Below are 23592 nucleotides of genomic sequence, written 5' to 3'. Positions count from 1 at the left end.
TATGGCAGCTATACTTATATAAGAAGCAGTGCTTACAGTGAACCAGTTCGCTAAGATGTGCAAATTCAAAGGACTGACTAAAGAGAAAATTATTTCAGCCTTAGTCATGACTGCAGCACAGTCCAGCAACCAGGAAGACAGGCAGTCTGGCAATGAGGATATGCAACCCTCAGAAACAGGGCAGTTCACCTTTTCCTCAGAGGATTTAAAAACTCATCTGGAGTTAAACAGACTTGAACTAGAGGCCAAACATTTGGAATTAGAATCAGAAGAGAGACTGTGGCATTTGAAGGCAGAAGAAAATTTATTTTATTTTATTATTTATTTGACATTTGTTAACGGGGTTAGTCTGACTGGGCAATAAGCCCTTTTTCAGCAGAGACCCAGGGAGAAAAGCTCCAAAACAAAAAAAACATAAACCATAACAAATACAACAGTAGGGTGCAACTCTTAGTAACAATAAGGAATTTCTAAAGTATGCCGTAGTTTCATACATACAGAGAGTATGGGTGCAGTTAACAATTAGCAATTAACAACAAGCTGGCTTAAGAAATGTAATTAATGTATGACACTTTGCAGGGTTTTTTTGATATTTAGGTAGATTGTCTGCAAGAAGATAGATAAGGAATAGGGGTATGGATTACCAAAAACATAGTATTAACAGAGACAGAGGAGGAAGAGAAGATGAGTAGAGATAGGTCAAGTTGGAGTGAGACAGGGGAAAGACCATGGGCAGGATTCACGATGGCTTGCATGGAGTCTAAGAGTCGTGTAAGACTCCATGCAGCAATCGCGATCCAGGAACAGCCAGAAATCCCATGTAAGAGACCAGCTAAAACGACTCTTACACGGGCAGGACGTGGATATGCTAATCACCTCACTTGAAGCCGAAAGGCATGTAAATGAGGTAGATTAGCGATCCACGAAGCTGAAACCAGCCCGTGTAAGAGTCGTGTTAGGTGCAGAAATGTACTCAGTTGACAACTGAGTACGTTACTGCAAATAACAGAATGGAGCCATGACAGCTCCAAATAAAGTGTGCATATGTTGCAGTCAGCATGCCAATGGCCAAATATGTGGCCATTGGCACGGTAACCCGATGCAAACATGAAATAAAATAATTGTTTTTTTCGGTGATCGGCGATGTTTAAATGCAGCACAGCCCCGCGCAAACGGGCTGCACTAAATAAGACATAAAAATAAAGGTTTGAAACCCACAAATGTGGGTTTTATGTAATGCATGGATTTGCAATGCAGAGACTAGCAGACCTAAAACAACATGGCCACTGTCTAGTGGTTGCTAAGGGGGGAAGCTGAGTGTAAGACATGTAACTAAGCATTAATAGGCAATCCTTTGTAAATGAGTGGTAGGATAGTGAATCACACTGTCACATAACAAATGAGCACATTCCGTGTAGTGTAAGAGTTAGATAAGGGGGAGTAACAGAGTAGGAGATAGGTGACATCACAGGGGGGAATGTCAGGAAGAAATCAAGCTCATTGGAGCAAAGTGGTATGTGAAAGATGTCAATCACACAGCATAAAAAGAGGAGTGTCAACAGATAAGCATGGGAAAGTCAAGAAATGGAAGGTGTACACTGTGGCCAACACCAAAGTTTCTTGCTGTGTGTGCATGAGCGAGTGTGCGCGCTGGGAAGCGCGAGTAAGAAAGAGTGCACGCGTGTAAGGCAGAGTAAGCATGTAGGAGCTTGTGTAAAGATCTATTAACCTGTTTGCGCTGGTGTGCGCGCGTTTTAACCCAAATAAGCAGATTCTAGTCTGTGTAAGCATGTGTGCATGCGTGGTAGCCACTGTGAGCGTGTTTTCGTTGGTATGCGCTCTGCTCCCCCCTGAGGAAACAGAGAGGAAAAAGGAAGCAGAAGAAATAGTAGGAAGCTAGCAGGGAATACTGGTAGAGCTAGCAGGTGAAAACAATTAGAAGCAGGCAATTACACACGCAGAATACTAGCCCAGCCCAGCACTTAAAACACTGCAAACAGCATTGCAGTATGTTTCTCTCAAGAGACACTGCAAGACAGGAGTAAGCTAGTAGAAGTGAAAACTGAAAAAGCTGCACTCAGACCAAACATGCTAGGGGCTGCCGTAGCTGTTATAAGGAGACATAGGAGATTTGCTGAGGGTGGTGACAACCCACAGTGAGGAGACGGAGAAGAGTGTACAGGCCCAGGGTCACCTACCAGGGGTTACATGAGCTGGAGATAGTGGAGCGCTATAGAGTGGACAGAGACCTCCTGCAGCAAATTGTTGAGCTGTGCAGGCCACGCCTCACACACAGAACCAACAGAGGGGAACCCATCCCAGTGGAAACCAAGGTATGTGTTGGCCTAAGAATACTAGCAACAGGTACCTTCCAGAGACCAACTGGTGATATGATGGGGATATCACAGGCATCAGCCTCCAGGGTACTGCACCAGTTCCTGGATGCCATGTCAGCACATGTCGGTGAGCATGTATATTTCCCCAATGCCCGTGAGGTATTGGCCAGCAATATGCGTCTCTTCCATCAAATAGCAGAATACCCTGAGGTAGTGGGTGCAATAGACTGCACGCACATATGCATCAAAGCACCAGCTGGTGAACGGGGTAGGGCCTACATTAACTGCAAGGGCTTCCCCTCCATCAACTGCCAGGTCATGTGTGATGCCCAGGGCATAATAATGAATGTGTGTGCTGGCTGCCCTGGGAGCTACCATGATTCCCATATCTGGCATTTGACGCAGCTGTACCAGACATTTGCCAATGGGGGCATCCCACGTGGTCACCTAGTGGGGGATGCAGGATATGCACTGGAGCCGTGGCTGATGACACCCATCAGAAACGCACACACACCTGAACAAGAACGCCATAATGAGGCACATGCACAAACACGTAATGTAATAGAGCATGTGTTTGGGCTGCTCAAGTCACAGTTCCGGTGCCTGGACACATCTGGTGGAGACTTGCAGTACTCACCAACTACATGTACCCAAATTGTCATGGTATGTGCTATGCTACATAATATGATTCTGCGAAAACAGCTGCAGCAGGACCAGCGTAGGGCCGGGACAAACAGCCCCCCACCATTGCCAAGGCCATCACAGGCAGAGCGTGACTCAGAGGAGGAACAACCTGAGCATGCCCCAGTAGGCAGAAGGAAGCGTGCCCAGTATGCCCTGGCCTTGGCAAAGAGGCAACGCATAGCACATACACTGGCTAAGTAGGAACCCTGGGAATGATACCCCTCTCTGACTCACTCATATAGTAACAGGGATGCTTAACATGACACAACCTGCTCTCAAACATGTACAGGGAGTGTAGTATGTGCATCTGACAGAGGCAGCCCTGCAGCACCACCTGAGGCATGATTGCCATGTGTTAAGCAATGTAACACCATCTAGTATATGCAAACATGAAGACCCTGCCTAACATCTCACCCTCACCAAGCATGATGCCATACTATGAAGACAACAAGATCAAGTACAATAATTGGCTGAAGTATTGCTGTTAGCAAGGGGGAACACATGGCTGACAGCCTGGGCTGACATGCCGAGCAAGACATGATGTCCCACCTGCTAGGGATGGCATGCACCCAGCACACCTGGCTGTGTGGAAACTGGCAAAGGCTGTTGTCACCCCCACTGTGCCTTGAATAGGTAAGGCTGGAAACACAAACCCACCACCATAGGTAGCACAAGGGATAACAACCTGGACGTAATGCTACCCAACGCCAGAAGTCTAACCTGCAAGGTACATGCAGACCAAAACCACCACAGTATGGAGAATGGTAATATCTGTTCTGTAACAGAAACCTGGGTCAAGGCCCAGAAGAGCACCCTAATACTACCAGGTTATGCCTCATACCATGCTCTACAGCTCCAAAACATGAAGCACACTACAATAGGAGTGTGGCTATCAGTAATTGTCAAGGATAACCACACCCCCAGGTTGGTACCACAGCAAGAAGCAGCATGGACTATCCACAGGCAAGTAACACTGGCTCAAACTGTGTCCATGTTTGAAGCCTGCTACAGACCACACTCACAAACCCAGGTACCCCAGCCAGCCTTCCTGAAGACACTGCAGAGTATGAATGTCTCAACAAATACCAAACAAGGCACACACAAAGTATGACATAGGTGGCAATCCATTATGTATGGAAGAAGTAATCAGGGACCTAGGGACACAAGTGGACGGTAACCTGTCATGTGACACTCACATTGCCAAGGTGGCCAGGAAGACCTGCTATATTGCCCACCTTAATATGAAAGGATGCACATGTAGATCAAGAGAGGTCACTGTGCCCCCAAACTCTTCCCTTATCAGGCTCATACGTGACAACAATGCCCCAGTTCGGATGTACCTTACCTTACACCTGCAGCAGTTAGAAAGGACCCAAATGTACCTCACCAACAGGATAAAGGGTCCAAACATTTGACATCTGCAGCCTGGCTGAAGAAACTACAGCCCAATTCAGAAGCATACTGCCCAGTCAGAGGTGATATATGCCTGATGTACAAGGCCATGTCCAATCCAGAATGAATGGACATGCTCCACTGCAGAAAACCCAAATCCAGCAGAGACACCACAGTGAGATATCTGAACCTCCACACATAGATAAATAGGATGTGCTGGAGGGACAGATCCATAACCCAGAGGCTCCTTACACTCTGGAACAGAATCCCAGTCCATGATAGGCTGAGCTCCACACTCATACTCAACAAGAGAAATCTGGTGAAGTGCATGGGAGATAGTAGGTGTACACTGGGGGCCATCCCTGTGTCACATCTAGGAAAGTAAACCCTATGTGGGCATAATATGCACATTGCAAGGGGTGTTGAGACCCACACACAGTCTGTCCGTGCTCAAACAAGACTAGGGCAGATAGCCTAGTATGAACCTATGAACCTATGACGATACAAATTGTGCAGGACACAAAGGATTATCACACAGCTGTCCTACCTGATGGTAGGAACAATGGTGATAATCCACAGATATGCTCTGCAGCACTCTAATATCACAAACAATACACCAAACCCACACACATTGCCAACATCCCACCTAACAGATTCCTCGCAAACTCCCCACCAGCACCTAACTGCCAAATATCTATCCCAGCAGAGTGCTGGCCCCCTGACATTACAGATGCTGAGGTAACAGCCAGCATCCACAAAGCACAGCACACAGCATCAATGGTACCAGATGGTGTCCTGGGTTGTGTCCAACAAGTACTGTAAGAAGAATGTAACACCAAATAGCAGTACTGCGCATTATCAGTCCTACCACAGGATATGTACCCAAAGAGCAGTGTACAGCAACAGTGGTCTCTCACCACAAAGGGGGTGCCTGAATGGATACTGCAAACTATCACCCCTCAACCCCGACTATCTAGGTTGGCAAATTAATGGAGAGGTTGATCATGGATTCCAGGAATAACGAGATTGGGTACCTACAGACATTGGACCCTATCCAGTGTGGCTGTCATAGGGCAGATCCTGCCCCTTACACATGTCTGACTCATGTGAAATGCGCACCAAGGCCATTGATGTGGGGAATTTGGATCACACAGCCTATCTGGACCTTGCTAAACCTTTCCATACAATACCCTAGTTGGCAGTACAGATAAGCTCACCAGCCTAACTATAAACCCCTATGCAAGTAGATGGGTTGCAAACCAGCTCAAGGACAGAACTGACCTGGTCAGACATGCTGCAGCCATGTAAGACTGCAAACCAGGTACAACTGGCATCCCACAAGGCATGGTCCTGGGACCTCTCTTGTATGCTCTATATGTCACATAGGTACAGGCCAACATGGAAGGACTCTGTCTGAACAGGTTCGCAGAGGACTACAAACTGCCCACCATATCGGACCCTCCAGTTGACACAAGCAACCTACAAAAGGCACACATAGAAACAGACAAGTGGTGCCACAGCCATATCAACAAGCTAAATGCAGAATAGTGTATAGTCATCCCCTCTGGAAACACAGTACATGGCCAGAAATTACCACATAGGTGTTAACCCAGTAAGTACACCAGGAGCAATAAGAGACCTGGGGACACAAGGTGATAGATATCCTGCATGTGACAACCATGTGTCTGTAGTGGTTACAGAAACATACCATATACCCACCTAATCATGAAGGTAAGTACAGCTCGGTCAGGGTAGGTCAATGTGCCTCTCCAGTCATCCATCAGCAGCCTCATAATTGTGTACAATGGCTCTTCAGGGATGTACCTTAGCAGACACCTGCATCAACTGGAAAGACCCCACAAATACCCCACCAGGAGGATTGCAGAGCTGTAACAGATGCCACGTGTCACCTGATTAAACAAACTGCAGCTCCACACAGTGCCATACCGCCTGGCTGGAGGTGAACTGTGCCTGATGTATAAAGCCATGACCAAGCTGGTATCAATGGACATTTGGCACCATGTAAAATCTGAATGCTGTTGACCTATGCAGCTGACAGGCCTGAACCCCAGCACAGACATAAACAGGACATGCTCTACCGATTGGTCCATAACCCAGAAGCTCACTCCACTCACAACTAAACTCCCAGTACAGGTTATCCAGGGAGTCCCTCATTGACTGTCATCCAGAGGAATCATGATGACTGGATGGGAGATGGTAGGTGTACCCTGGATATCACCTGTATGTCACAGGTAGACAGAGGCACAGCACACTAACCTTGACATATGTCATGGCAAACACCAGTAAATGTGTGCTGAAGGACAAACACTCTCTGACTAGCATTACAAATGGACTAGGGCACATGGCCATTGTTTGTCACTGTCCACACAAGTTGTGGAATACATTAACAATGTCGGACAATCATGTACTATGCTGTCCATATCTGAACAAAATGCAACATGGTCATATCTGCACAACTGGCCCTCAACCAGTCTGGTGTGCTCACTATAAATATTACAAGCAGTGATAGGAGTGAAACCAATTATACTGTCCACCACAGTGAAAGTACTGCACCAGTACACTATACGACAATACAACTGTTTGGTCAGTAGGAAAGGATGTTGACAACTGTATGCAAACTATCCCATGGCAACCCTGCAGGCACAGCATAATGCCTGTTAGGTTCAGACACAAAGCAGTTGGGCAGTAAGAACACAACCTGATGTCCAACACTCAACTGTACATGTGAAATATAGATAGCGTCCACACACAAACACAAATGTGGTGGTCCACAGATCCCAACATAAGGAAAGGTCACACTGGGCATGCTCGCAGACTTAGATAAATGAGACGTGTCAGTCAAGAAGCCATAGAAACTGTGAACTGGGCATGCTCACACACTTAGGCCATGTCACAGTTCAGCAGTTGCACACACATATCTGGCATTTGCATGTGTTAACACAGGAACCTCCCACAATACAGAAATCTGCCCAGTGCACACAGTGAAATTACAACAGAGACATAAGTAAAGTACTGGATCCCACTCATATGCAAACATCTTCCACAGTACACAAGTTGTTCATAGAGATAGGGAAGGCTATGGCAATAAAGACCCACAAACAGTATATGAGCAACAGATACTTGCATCTGACAGGTAAACATATGGCCGTAGAGTGCAACACTAGGCTGTTGTCCCTAGGGAATACAGAAGGCTATCCACAGTGTATTTGGCATCTGCCTCCACAGTACAGTAGGCCACTGTGCCTGTGCAAAGTTAATGCATAGATATGCTCTCCCCTGTACTGATGGATAGTAACAGATGTACATACCTCTTCATACATAATGATGTCAGCACACTATACATATGTCAGGAGCAAAAATGATACCCAGTAATTTGAATAGTGCGCTCTGCTACTGCATCTCTCACAAGTGTCCTAACATAGTTAGGTAGGGGTTTGAATCCTGCAAGTGCTCTGTGTGTGACTGTGTGGGGGGGAGTAGTGTGTGCAATTCCATGTGTAAGAGAAATGTTCCTTTTGGCAACTAGTACAAACAACACATGCTGCATATTCCACTGTCTAAACACTGATGATGTCAGCACCCTATAAGTACAGCAGGAGAAAGCAATCGTCCCAGTGATGCACATAGCGTGCTCCGCTACTGCTTCTCTCACAAGTGTCATAACATAGTTAGATAGGGGTTTGAATCCTGCAAGTGCTCCGTGTGTGTTTGAATGTGTGTGGGGGAGTACTGTGTACAATTCCATGTGTAAGAGAAATGTTCCTTTTGGCAACTAGTACAACACAACACATGCTGCATACTCCACTGTCTAAACACTGATGATGTCAGCACCCTATAAGTACAGCAGGAGAAAGCAATCCTCCCAGTAATGCAAATAACGCGCTCTGCTACTGCGTCTCTCAGAAGTGTCATAACATAGTTAGGTAGGAGTTTGAATCCTGCAAGTGCTCAGTGTGTGTGTGACTGTGTGGGGGGGGAGTAGTGTGTGTGCAATTCTATGTGTAAGAGAAATGTCCCTTTTGGCAACTATTACTACACAACACATGCTGCATACTCCACTGTCTAAACACTGATGATGCCAGCACCCTATAAGTACAGCAGGAGAAAGCAATCCTCCCAGTAATGCAAATAACGCGCTCTGCTACTGCGTCTTTCAGAAGTGTCATAACATATTTAGGTAGGGGTTTGAATCCTGCAAGTGCTCAGTGTGTGTGTGACTGTGTGGGGGGGAGTAGCGTGTGTGCAATTCTATGTGTAAGAGAAATGTCCCTTTTGGCAACTATTACTACACAACACATGCTGCATATTCCACTGTCTAAACACTGATGACGTCAGCACCCTATAAGTATAGCAGGAGAAAGAAAGCCTCCCAGTAATGCAAATAGCGTGCTCTGCTACTGCGTCTCTCACAAGTGTCATAACATAGTTAGGTAGGGATTTGAATCCTGCAAGTGCTCAGTGTGTGTGTGACTGTGTGGGGGGAGTAGTATATGTGCAATTCTATGTGTAAGAGAAATGTCCCTTTTGGCAACTATTACTACACACCACATGCTGCATATTCCACTGTCTAAACACTGATGATGTCAGCACCCTATAAGTACAGCAGGAGAAAGCAATCCTCCCAGTAATGCAAATAGCGTGCTCTGCTACTGCGTCTCTCGCAAGTGTCATAACATAGTTAGGTAGGGGTTTGAATCCTGCAAGTGCTTAGTGTGTGTGTGACTGTGTGGGGGGAGTAGTGTGTGTGCAACTCTATGTGTAAGAGAAATGTCCCTTTTGGCAACTACTACTACACAACACATGCTGCATACTCCACTGTCTAAACACTGATGATGTCAGCACCCTATAAGTACAGCAGGAGAAAGCAATCCTCCCAGTAATACAAATAACGCGCTCTGCTACTGCGTCTCTCAGAAGTGTCATAACATAGTTAGGTAGGGGTTTGAATCCTGCAAGTGTTCAGTGTGTGTGTGTGTGTGCAATTCTATGTGTAAGAGAAATGTCCCTTTTGGCAACTATTACTACACAACACATGCTGCATACTCCACTGTCTAAACACTGATGATGTCAGCACCCTATAAGTACAGCAGGAGAAAGCAATCCTCCCAGTAATGCAAATAACGCGCTTTGCTACTGCATCTCTCAGAAGTGTCATAACATAGTTAGGTAGGGGTTTGAATCCTGCAAGTGCTCAGTGTGTGTGTGACTGTGTGGGGAGGAGTAGTGTGTGTGCAATTCTATGTGTAAGAGAAATGTCCCTTTTGGCAACTATTACTACACAACACATGCTGCATATTCCACTGTCTAAACACTGATGACGTCAGCACCCTATAAGTATAGCAGGAGAAAGAAAGCCTCCCAGTAATGCAAATAGCGTGCTCTGCTACTGCGTCTCTCACAAGTGTCATAACATAGTTAGGTAGGGATTTGAATCCTGCAAGTGCTCAGTGTGTGTGTAACTGTGTGGGGGGGAGTAGTATATGTGCAATTCTATGTGTAAGAGAAATGTCCCTTTTGGCAACTATTACTACACAACACATGCATATTCCACTGTCTAAACACTGATGATGTCAGCACTCTATAAGTACAGCAGGAGAAAGCAATACTCCCAGTAATGCAAATAGCGTGCTCTGCTACTGCGTCTCTTGCAAGTGTCATAACATAGATAGGTAGGGATTTGAATCCTGCAAGTGCTCAGTGTGTGTGTGACTGTGTGTGGGGGAGTAGTGTATGTGCAATTCTATGTGTAAGAGAAATGTCCCTTTTGGCAACTATTACTACACAACACATGCTGCATATTCCACTGTCTAAACACTGATGATGTCAGCACCCTATAAGTGCAGCAGGAGAAAGCAATCCTCCCAGTAATGCAAATAGCATGCTCTGCTACTGCGTCTCTCAGACGTGTCATAACATAGTGAGGTAGGGGTTTGAATCCTGCAAGTGCTCACTGTGTGTGTGACTGTGTGGGGGGGAGTAGTGTGTGTGCAATTCTATATGTAAGAGAAATGTCCCTTTTGGCAACTATTACTACACAACACATGCTGCATATTCCACTGTCTAAACACTGATGACGTCAGCACCCTATAAGTATAGCAGGAGAAAGAAAGCCTCCCAGTAATGCAAATAGCGCGCTCTGCTACTGCGTCTCTCACAAGTGTCCTAACATAGTTAGGTAGGGATTTGAATCCTGCAAGTGCTCAGTGTGTGTGTGACTGTGTGGGGGGGAGTAGTATATGTGCAATTCTATGTGTAAGAGAAATGTCCCTTTTGGCAACTATTACTACACAACACATGCTGCATATTCCACTGTCTAAACACTGATGATGTCAGCACCCTATAAGTACAGCAGGAGAAAGCAATCCTCACAGTAATGCAAATAGCGTGCTCTGCTACTGCGTTTCTCGCAAGTGTCATAACATAGTTAGGTAGGGGTTTGAATCCTGCAAGTGCTCAGTGTGTGTGTGACTGTGTGGGGGGAAGTAGTGTGTGCGCAATTCTATGTGTAAGAAAAATGTCCCTTTTGGCAACTATTACTACACAACACATGCTGCATATTCCACTGTCTAAACACTGATGATGTCAGCACCCTATAAGTAAAGCAGGAGAAAGCAATCCTCCCAGTAATGCAAATAATGCGCTCTGCTACTGCGTCTCTCAGAAGTGTCATAACATAGTAAGGAGGGGTCTGAATCCTGCAAGTGCTTAGTGTGTGTGTGACTGTGTGGGGGGGAGTAGTGTGTGTGCAACTCTATGTGTAAGAGAAATGTCCCTTTTGGCAACTATTACTACACAACACATGCTGCATATTCCACTGTCTAAACACTGATGATGTCAGCACCCTATAAGTACAGCAGGAGAAAGCAATCCTCCCAGTAATACAAATAACGCGCTCTGCTACTGCGTCTCTCAGAAGTGTCATAACATAGTTAGGTAGGGATTTGAATCCTACAAGTGCTCAGTGTGTGTGTGACTGTGTGGGGGGGAGTAGTATATGTGCAATTCTATGTGTAAGAGAAATGTCCCTTTTGGCAACTGTTACTACACAACACATGCATATTCCACTGTCTAAACACTGATGATGTCAGCACCCTATAAGTACAGCAGGAGAAAGCAATCCTCCCAGTAATGCAAATAGCGGGCTCTGCTACTGCGTCTTTCGCAAGTGTCATAACATAGTTAGGTAGGGATTTGAATCCTGCAAGTGCTCAGTGTGTGTGTGACTGTGTGGGGGGGAGTAGTGTATGTGCAATTCTATGTGTAAGAGAAATGTCCCTTTTGGCAACTATTACTACACAACACATGCTGCATATTCCACTGTCTAAACACTGATGATGTCAGCACCCTATAAGTACAGCAGGAGAAAGCAATCCTCCCAGTAATGCAAATAGCGTGCTCTGCTACTGCGTCTCTCACAAGTGTCATAACATAGTTAGGTAGGGGTTTGAATCCTGCAAGTGCTTAGTGTGTGTGTGTGACTGTGTGGGGGGGGAGTAGTGTGTGTGCAACTCTATGTATAAAAGAAATGTCCCTTTTGGCAACTATTACTACACAACACATGCTGCATATTCCACTGTCTAAACACTGATGATGTCAGCACCCTATAAGTGCAGCAGGAGAAAGCAATCCTCCCAGTAATGCAAATAATGCGCTCTGCTACTGCATCTCTCAGAAGTGTCATAACATAGTTAGGTAGGGATTTGAATCCTGCAAGTGCTCAGTGTGTGTGTGACTGTGTGGGGGGGGGGGAGTAGTGTGTGTGCAATTCTATGTGTAAGAGAAATGTCCCTTTTGGCAACTATTACTACACAACACATGCTGCATATTCCACTGTCTAAACACTGATGACGTCAGCACCCTATAAGTATAGCAGGAGAAAGAAAGCCTCCCAGTAATGCAAATAGCGCGCTCTGCTACTGCGTCTCTCACAAGTGTCATAACATAGTTAGGTAGGGATTTGAATCCTGCAAGTGCTCAGTGTGTGTGTGACTGTGTGGGGGGGGAGTAGTGTATGTGCAATGCTATGTGTAAGAGAAATGTCCCTTTTGGCAACTATTACTACACAACACATGCTGCATATTCCACTGTCTAAACACTGATGATGTCAGCACCCTATAAGTACAGCAGGAGAAAGCAATCCTCCCAGTAATGCAAATAGCGTGCTCTGCTACTGCGTCTCTCACAAGTGTCATAACATAGTTAGGTAGGGGTTTGAATCCTGCAAGTGCTCAGTGTGTGTGTGACTGTGTGGGGGAAAGTAGTCTGTGTGCAATTCTATGTGTAAGAGAAATGACCCTTTTGGCAACTATTACTACACAACACATGCTGCATATTCCACTGTCTAAACACTGATGATGTCAGCACCCTATAAGTACAGCAGGAGAAAGCAATATTCCCAGTACTGCAAATAGCGCACTCTGCTGCTGCGTCTTTCACAAATGACCTACCATAGTTAGGTAGGGGTTTGTATCCTACAAACACCATGTGTATTTTTGTCACACAGTTTGTCCATGTGTGTGGGGTGTTGTTCCCAATATTGCATGACATACATTATATCAGTAATGTCAATGCACACATGATGTATGTGTGTGCCACCTACACATATGTACCTGTGAACTGCAATAGTTCCCATGTCCGAAGCCTGCCTCATGTGAATACATGGAATATGCATTAGACAACTGTATGACTGTGGTGTTCTGTGCATGGGCAGCATGTGGTATGTGAATATACAGTGTGGGTTGTAGATGGTGTCATCCCACCAGTGAGGGATATATGACTGGTCTGGAGCATATAGTCCACATGTTGGTGATGAACAGGTGCAGCATGTTGTCACCTCTTGTGGGAGTGGTAACAAGTTGTTCCATAGCAATGCAGGGAATGAATGCTAAGAACCCTTCAGATAGGGTCTTGGAGCTAGAGTAATGCTCACACTCTATGTTTGGGTAGTCGCAGTCCACCCATATAATGGTGTTTGTAGAGACCGTCATATTCCCAGTGTTGTCAGGAAGGCCATGTGGGTTTCCTGGGAATGGGAGGGTGGTGTGTGCCAGGCTATGAACCTGAAGGCAGTCTAACCCACTGTTAGTTGCACATGGATAGGCTCTGATGCTTTGTGCTGTGCCACCAACCTGGGGGTGTGTGTATCTGAGGTGCCTTTGGATACATCCCCCCTGTTCTGGTTTGGTGCATGTGTAGGGGACGACAAGCATGGTATGAGGTATGACCTGACAGTGATGGTGTGCACCTGGGACCCTTGTATCAGGAGTCTGTTACTGCACAGATATTGCTGTACCCCATGCTAAGGACAGTTTCCACTGCATGCATCTTGAGGTTTACACTGCTGCTGTTGAGTAGCATTTCTATTAGTGTCCTATCCCGTGTGATACCTGTGTAGGTGGCTATGTAATGTCAGCCTTGCATACAAAGGCACTATGTGTGTAGCAACAGCCTCTGCCAATATACAATGGCCCATGGGTGACAGGTGCAAGCTGTCCCAAGCAAAACAATGTGGCTTGTCCAGCATGTAATCCCACACTGACAGGCATTGGATCCCCTTTGAATGTCACCGAAACATACGTTAATTGCAGAAACTGATCATCCTGTCTACATATTGTGGCAGCATTCTTGGTGAGGGTAAGATGCTACTCAAGGTCAGGGTCATACCAGCCTGTGCCACAAGCTCAGACAGCCCCTCTATGTCCCCTAACATGTAGTCCAGGGAGGTGTGTCAGAGGTCATACACACTGGCACAGACAATGACTGAGTCATACTTCTACATGCCTTGGAGTGACTGGTATGCTTGTGTTATGTGGTGGATCATAGTGCCCGACGGGCATCTCAGCATGACCTTCACCTTGTTCAGCCTGGTGAGCAGGACCTCAGTGTACCTGACGATAGAGGTACCTCATACAACTGTAGCAGGTGTGGTTGTCAAGCCGTATGGCCTGTGACTGTTTGGCACACAGGCTTTCTGAGCTATGTGTTGCACGTGCTCTGCTCTGGCTTAACATTTGCTTGTGTGTCTGCTTTGCAGGTGTCAGCTGCTCAGGCAGGATGCTATTCTGAGAGTCCAATAATGTACCTGTGTGTTTCTGTGTTTGGATTGCGGTCGTGGCAGGTCTATGGGAGACTGGTACTGTATTCACTGTAGTATCTCACTCCACCTTACAGGGTATGCCAGTACTGAGTTAAGAGAGCTTAGCCCCCAGTTTGGCTATGTGGTTGCATCTCTCACATGTGTTGTAAGTGTATGGGAAGGGGAGAGGGTTGTCTGTGTACATGAGGCAGCTGTAACATTGCCACATGACTCACAGATTCACCACTGGACCTGAGAGTAGATTGACAGGTGACCTTTGCACATGCTACCATAGCATTGTGAATCCAATACTACATAACGACACATAGGGCCAATGGGGAACAAGGCACCCAAGGTGAGTATGTGAGGGTGAAGTGCTCCTGATTTGTTAGTGCTGGCATATATGAATGCTGTCTTGAGCAAATGCGAGGTAAGTCATATGCAATGTGTTACAGGCAAGCTACATGCAAACAGGACAAACAGTGATGTTCTGTCAAGTGAGACATGGACATCAGTACAGTAAGCAATACAGATGTCACTAGGGATCCACAGAGGTACTGTAAATCTGTACTGCAGGTGGAATCAGTGTTTCAGGAACATAACAAGCAAACATGCATACAAACAAAGCTACAGTCAGCAGGCCTGTATGTAGACTATGCTACAACAAACAAGGTGTACGACTTCCAGTAGGTAACAGTGCATATATGCAGGCACTATAAGCCTGTACCCAGACATTCACAGGTCAGACGGCTGGGTCCAGCCACACACCCCACAAGTGTATAGACCACATACCTTCGTAATGTTGAATAACTGGCCTGATACCCAAGTGCTCATACCTGTAATAATACACATGTCAAATAACAGACACTGAGCCCTCACTCAGCAGTTCCAGACTTAGTATGATGTATGCTACCTGTCCTGGCACCACAGTATCCTTGACATGTATGGAGACTCTCCCTCCTGTCATAGTTAGTTCTGTGTTTTGGTGCTGTCATGCATGGTATGAGGTGTGACCTTGTAGTGCTAGTGTGCTCTTGTGAGCCTTGAACCTGTTGTGTAGTACTGCACAGATATCAACATCCTCAAACATCCTCATTGCAGAGTCGAGTGTGGACAGCATGCAACTCGCAGTTGACATGACCATCATTGAGTATCAATATGTATATTGTCGTATCCCCTGTGCTACCTATGTAGGTGGCCATCTCTTGACAGCCACACCACCAGTATGCAAAGATGTGCAGACAGTACACTATGGTAATTACTATGGGTGTACAAAACAATACAACGGCATTCATACTGTAACTGCATCAGGCATGCTGGTATATACCCACAATGATATCATTACACTGTACTGTTGTCAACATCATACTATTACAACACTTCTATGTAGTCACCCTGTGCATCAGCACCATGTTAACCTGTTCCTGCACCGATGTTACAGATTGCAGGAGGTGGTACCGTTTCATCATATGCACAGGGTGTGTACCTGGTATGCCTGAGTCTGCCACTGATACAACCAATTGACATGTCTGTGTGTGTGTGTTGGTGAGGGACAGCAGTACAAGATGGGGCAATGTTGATGCAGTGTGTGCATGTATGCGGTAGCCCTAGGTGTTATCACTTTGCATGTGTGTATGCATGCACACAGTCCCACCTCATAGCTGCCATATACAGGTGTTTGTGGACAGCCACAGACTGTACCTGCCAGGTCATACAGATCACTGTCTGTGGCCACGGACATGGTACCTGTGCCTGGCAGGGGTGCTACGGACCGTATCAGGTACTAAGCCAGACTGGTTACTGTCATCAGAAGCAGTTGGTTGGTGACTGGAGACAGGTCCCTGCTGGGACTGTCCAGCACCACGTGCACTTGGTCTCCTGGGGTGGTCTGATGACAGCACAGACCCAGCATTGCTGGGGCTGCTGCTGGCACTATGTGAGCGGCTGTGGGCCTGTTGTCATCTGCAATGGCTGCCAGCTGCTGCTGTTGCTGGCATACGGCCACGTCGACGCCTCAACCGTCCACCATTGCCCTGGCTCATGGACATGTAGTTGTGGAATAGATCTAATGTGTCCCCCCAACGTCTGTCAATGACCTCGGTGAAGTTACGGATGGCAGCTGCAACATCACGCATACTGTCACTCATAGCTGTGCGACATGCTCTCAGCTCCCTCAGACCCTGTCTGGTGTACCGTTCCATACGTGACTGTGCTTGCATTACAGCCTGAAACATAGCTGAGGTTGAAAGACCTCTGTGGGCACGTCTGACAGGGGCAGTATGCCCACGGATGCTCCCACAAGAACCCCTGGACGTCTGCCTGTGTGGTACCATGTCAGGACCCTGGCCATGGCTGCTGTGTGGGGATGCATGTGCCACCGATACCACATTACCCTGGTCAATGCCCACTGTATCCTGTCCATCACCTAGGAACATTGGTGACAAAGGATGTATTGGCAGGATGACTGTGCGCATTGATGGGGTCGACAGCTGTGTAGTGTCAATTGGCTGACCAATGATGGACCCTGACACACCTACCTGTGCCATTAAACAGGTATCATCATTATCACTATCCACAGCAGCTGATTCAGGTTCCCTGCTGCACAACACCAGAGCAGCACCAGAACCTGTGGGAGTAAGACAGGAAACACAGTTTACAATGTGTACACAATGTCACCACTGATACACACATGCACACATGCACACATGCACACATGCACACATGGGCACATGCACACATGCACACATGCACACATGGGCACATGCACACATGGGCACATGCACACATGCACACATGCACACATGGGCACATGCATGCATGCACACATGCACACATGGGCACATGCACATGCACACATGCACACATGGGCACATGCATGCATGCACACATGGGCACATGCACACATGCACACATGCACACATGGGCACATGGGCACATGCGCACATGGGCCCATGCACACATGCACACATGGGCACATGCACACATGCACACATGCACACATGGGCACATGGGCACATGCACACATGCACACATGCACACATTGGCACATGCACACATGCACAAATGCACACATGCACACATGGGCACATAGGCACATGCACACATGGGCACATGCACACATGGGCACATGGGCACATGCACACATGGGCACATGCACACATGCACACATGCACACATGCACACATGCACACATGGGCACATGGGCACATGCACACATGCACACATGCACACATGGGCACATGCACACAAACACACCTGCAATCAAACACATAGCACTACTGCTTCAGCCTATTATTACTGTTAGTATCAAGAGTATTGAAGGTAATGGTATTACACACTCACCAGCATGGATAGGCTGCCTTGCTGTTACACCAGAGGGACTTGCAGAAAAGAGACATTTATTGTCAGTGGGCACAACTGTGCCATTGATACTGTGGGCATGATACAGTTCAGTAGTGCAACAGTTAGCTTCCACAGGTCTACTGCTGATATTCAGAATATCACTCTTGCACAATAATTACCAAGATTACAGCTACAAAACGAGGACACACCTCACACATGCATAACCTAACAGTGTACAGAATGGTCAACTATACACATGGCATGTTACCTGCATGCCCCGTGCCCTGCTGCTGGGTGGCTCCAGCCTCCATCATTACACATGTATGCTGCTACTGTTGCTGTTGGGCTGGAGCCACAACACTTAGGAGTAGTTCCTCCAGTCTGGTGAGGCGGGGATGTCTAGACACCCCACCACCTGTGGCAAGCTGCTGCCTGTGGATATCCAATGCATGCTGATGGACATTTCTAATTAAATCACTGCAGTGATGGCGTACCTGCTCATATGTCTGGTTATGTGTGCCTATGTCATTTACCCGATGGACCAGGTCTTCCCACAGTGCAGCCCTCTACTGCTGGTTCTGGCTGGTGTGGGAAAAGAGTATTGCGAAATCCCACACCAAGCTCTGGTGTATCTCTTCCTCCTCTGCAGCGGAGTACACAGGGTTCTGCAGGTGAACCATATCCCTGAAAAGGAGAAGGAAAATATGTCAGCCATATCTGTCAGCAAACTATGGCACACATAATACACATAATACTCGACTGTAGTGATATAACTTAACCACCATATATAGCATCTGTCTGTCTATTGGGGGATACACATGTAAATGACCAGATATCAGTGCTCATCCGACAACTGTGCAACAGTACCTGGCACACTCCATACGACAGACTAGTATACTGCAGCAGTCAGCACACTGGTTCAGGTACAATGCACAACCTCACACTGGGGGTTTGTATCAAGGTACTGTATGGGGAACATTATCAGCCCATGCACTGCACACAATGCACGTTACATATTTCACTAGTAATGCACACTACTCTTACTTGTCATAACCCTACCTACACCACAGTGACATACAGGGTAACACTGCACAACATATGGCAATGTAGTATGTGTTGATCACAATACCTCACATATCTGTCTCTGGCCTCACACCAAGGACACACACTACCATGACAGACAGACAGTCATGATGAGCAATCACACCAGTACATAACATGCACCCAGTCACTGGCACACTCATTCCATCTCACATATTTGGTTTGCAATGTGTTCATGGGTGTGCATTGTGTCTTAGGTAGGTAGTGTGCTTTTGGCCCTGGGCCTACAGCAGCATACTGTTATACTACCCTGCCCCTTGTGACACATGTGTTATGATCGTACCTGCTCCTTACAAACAGTTACACAGGGTGACTCATATGGCATATTACCTATCTGCATAACATTCAGCAGGGGTATGTCTGACATCTACTCATAGGGAGCCTTGCTTCTTAATTCTGTGTGGTTTACTACAGGGTATGTCGTATCTGTGGGTAGGGTCCTTTACCTCCACCATGTGCTCTATACTGCAGTGACAAGGATGACAGACATAGGTAATTTGTGTTGTGGATGTTGGAGGTGTTACCATGGTTGTTAGACAACTGTCATGGGTGTGACCGAACTATGTATATCCAGCAGTGGTAACCTCTATGTAGGTAGTCTGTGTACGCTCTGTGGTCTTGCAGTCACTCTGCATAGGTATTGTGTTTGAGTGCATTGACACAGTTACTTGCATATGTCTGTGTCCTTCTCCATATCTGTAGCTGTCATGGGAGGTACATACCGTGTAGGACATTGTGAGGTTTTGAGGGGTACAGTGATCTACATGTCCATAGCTGACACACCATGTCGGCTGACACATTCCATTTACAGGTATTAGAGGACTAGTGTGCCACTGTGTATATCAATGGGGAGCCTATTGTACACTTGTTGCCCCTGTTCCCCCCTGACACATGCAGTGGTGGGCAGGCATGCACATATGTGGTGGTCACTGGTGTCAGTGTTTTTGAATGGGGTATGGTACTCCAGTATCCACACTGGTGTTCACTCCATGCCTTTGACATCAGGCACCTGTTGCAATACATCTGCACACATGTGCCTCACACAGTATATATATATATATATACATACATATATATATATATATATACATATATATATATATATATATATATATATATATATATATATATATATATATATATATATATATATATATATATACACACATATATATATATATATATATATATATATATATGTTTGTATATATGTATATAATATGTATATACAGATGTACATATATACATATAGATGTGGGGGGAGAGAGTGAGAGAGAGACAGAGGGAGAGTGAGATTGAGAGGGGGTGGGACAGAGAGAGAGAGATAGTCATATACAGACATATCTGTTGTCAGTCAGATCTATCTGGATATGTATATGTATCTACATATATCTATATATGTATGTGTGTATTACATATATCTGTACGTACATATTCTACCAATCTCGATGTATGTGCAGTAAGTGAAACCTGGTTCAAGGTTCCTGAGAGCACACCAGCGGTACCAGGCTATACCTCGTATCATGCTTTTTGGCCCCAGAACTCGGGCCAAAACAAAAAGGGAGGGGGAGTGTCCATATTCATGAAGGACACCCACACCTCCAGGTTAGTGGCAACACATGAAGCATCAGAGACCATCCAGGTGCAAATAACCGTAGGCAAACCTGCTATACAACTGGTAGCATGTTACAGACCACCCTCCCAATCTCAGGAACCACAGTCAGCCTTCCTGAAGACATTGGAGGATATGAATGTCCCACCACACACCATCATATTGTGAGACTTCAACTACCCTAACATACACTGGGTGCATTATTCTAGCCCAAACACCCTAGCCCAAAGGTTCCCGGAATTCACTAAGTCAAATGCAATGGAATAGCTAGTCACCTCTCCCACAAGGGGAGATAATATACTAGACCTGATCATCACAAACATGGGGACAATGTGCTACACACCGGAAGTATACCCCTCACAAGTCACATCTGACCACAGACTAATCACCCTGGATATACATATCCCACCTACCCACAACACAAAAGACTACAGTGGGAAACCTCTCACATGCCAACTTTACACTTCTTAAAACTGAGTTGGTATCCTTTAAGCCCACTGGGCCAGTGGAAACCACATCCCACAATGCTGACTCCTTCACAAATGCTTTCTACGGACATCTCCAAGAATGCATGGCTCATGCAATCCCAAGTAAAACCAAGACCCTCTCCACCAAGGGCAGGCATCCTGTCTGGTGGACCCCAGCCATGAACAAATTGTATAACAACAGAAGGTAGCTACTGCACGGCAGAGCAGAATTCCATAAAGATAAGGCATCTCTGATCTGCACTAGTAGAAAGATACGTTCTGTCATACAAACATGCAAGGCCAACAATGAGAGGGAAATTGCTATGGACACTACAGATAACCACAAGGCCTTCTTCTGCTATGTTAGACACCTGGGTGGAAACCCTCAGATATGTTCAGAGTTAGTTCACAGTGACAAAAGCTACACTGAACACACAGATATTGCCAACATTCTGGCAGAGAGGTTCAGTGCAGATTTCTCCCCTCCCTCATCCCCCACATGAGGAATTACTTATCCCAGCTGACTGTAACCTCCCTGTCATCTCAGATGTCCAGCTGAGAACCGCCCTCAGCACAGCTGTAAACACAGCATCAATGGGACCCGACGGTATCGCAGGTTGCATGCTACATGAACTCCAAGAGGATCTAAACCCGCACATAAAATGCTATTCAACCATAGCCTTACTACAGCATATGTACCTGGACACTAGCATGCAGCAACACTAGTCCCACTCCACAAAGGAGGCACCTCTACAGACCCTGGTGACTACCACCCCATAAGCTTAACCAGCCTGGTCTGCAACGCTATGGAAAGGATCATTATGGAACTCATACACAGAGACATTGGGGACTTACAGACACTTGATCCCACCCAGTTCGGCTTTGTAGAGGGCAGATCCTGCCTTATGAACCTGGTTGACCTTTTCAAATCAGTCACTAGAGCCATTGACGAGGGCACAGCGGTCCATACAGCCTATCTGGACTTGCCTAGGCTTTCGACACAATACCTCACTCTGGCATCATAGACATGATCAACAGCTTAAATGTAAATCCATATGTCATAAGATGGGTTGCAAACCGGCTAACGGATAGAAACCCTAAAGTCAAACTCACTGGTGCCATGTCAGACTCAGAGCCAGTCACAAGTGGTGTCCCACAGGGCTCTGTCCTGGGACCGCTCATGTTCGGCATTTATTTCTCAGATGTGGAAGCAAACATGGGAGGGTAGTGGCTGACAATGTTCAAAGATGACTGCATACTAGGCTCCATAGTCAATACACCAGCTGACACATACATCCTACAGAAAGGCCTCACGGAAACCGACAACTGGTGCCGGAGTCATGGCCTTAAACTGCATGCCAAATAATGTATAGTCATACCCTTTCATACGGACAAGGTACCCACATATTATCATAGGTTCATAGGTTCATAGGTTCGTACTAGGCTATCTGCCCTAGGGCATTTATAAGCCTAGCCAGAGTGTATGTGGCTTACACCACCCATTAGGATGAGAATACTACACCCTTTTAGGGTTTAGTTTACTATGCCTCTGTCTAGTAGTGACACAGAGATGACCCCCGGGGTAAACCTATGATCTCCCATCCACTCGTCAAGATTTCTCTTGAATAGAGTCAGTGAGGGGCTCTGCCTAACATGGACTGGGATTCTGTTCCAGAGTGTAGGGAGCCTCTGGGTTATGAATCTGTCCCTCCAGCACGTTCTATTTATTTCTGTGTTGAGGTTTAAGTCACTTGTTCTCGTGGCTCTGATGGATTTGGATTTTCTGAGGTGGAGCATGTCCATTAATTCAGGATTGGACATGGCCTTGTACATCAGGCACAGATCACCTCTGAGTAGGCGGTATGCGACTGAATAGAGCTGGAGTTTTTTCAGTCAGGCAACATATGACATATGTTAAGACCCTTTATCCTCTTGGTGAGGAACTTTTGGGGTCTTTCCAACTGCTGCAGGTGTCGGGTGAGATACATCCCAAATGGGGCATTGTACTCAATCATTGGCCTGATAAGAGAAGAGTACAGGGGCACAATGACCTCTCTTGATCTAGTTGTGAAACCCTTCATGATAAGGTGGGCAATGTAGAAGGTCTTCCTAACCACTTTGGCAATGTGAGTGTCAAATGAGAGGTTACTGTCAACCTGGGTCCCTAGGTCCCTGATTACCTCTTCCGTACTTAATGGATTACCGCCTATGTGGTAATTTGGTACCTTGTTTTTCCCAAAGGGTATGACTATACATTTTTTGGCGTTCAGCTTAAGGCCATGGCTCTGGCACCAATTATCCATTTCTATGAGGCCTCTCTGAAGGATGTTTGTGTCTGCTGGAGTATCAATTATGGCGCCCAGTTTGCAGTCATCTGAACTTTGTCAGCCACAATCCTCCTATGTTTGCCTGTACCTGAAAAATAAATGCCGAACAAGAGGGTCCCAGGACTGAGCCCTGTGGGACACCGCTTGTGACTAGCTTAGAGTCTGACATAGCTCCAGCAACTCTGACCCTGTGGGTTCTGTCCTTGAGCCAGTTTGCAACCCATCTTGTGACATA

Source organism: Protopterus annectens, chromosome 2.part0, assembly GCF_019279795.1.
Source record: "Protopterus annectens isolate FY-2018-M chromosome 2.part0, PAN1.0, whole genome shotgun sequence".
Classification (NCBI taxonomy): Eukaryota; Metazoa; Chordata; order Ceratodontiformes; family Protopteridae; genus Protopterus; species Protopterus annectens.
The sequence above is the reverse complement of the archived record's forward strand: the minus strand, read 5'-3'. Positions refer to the sequence as shown.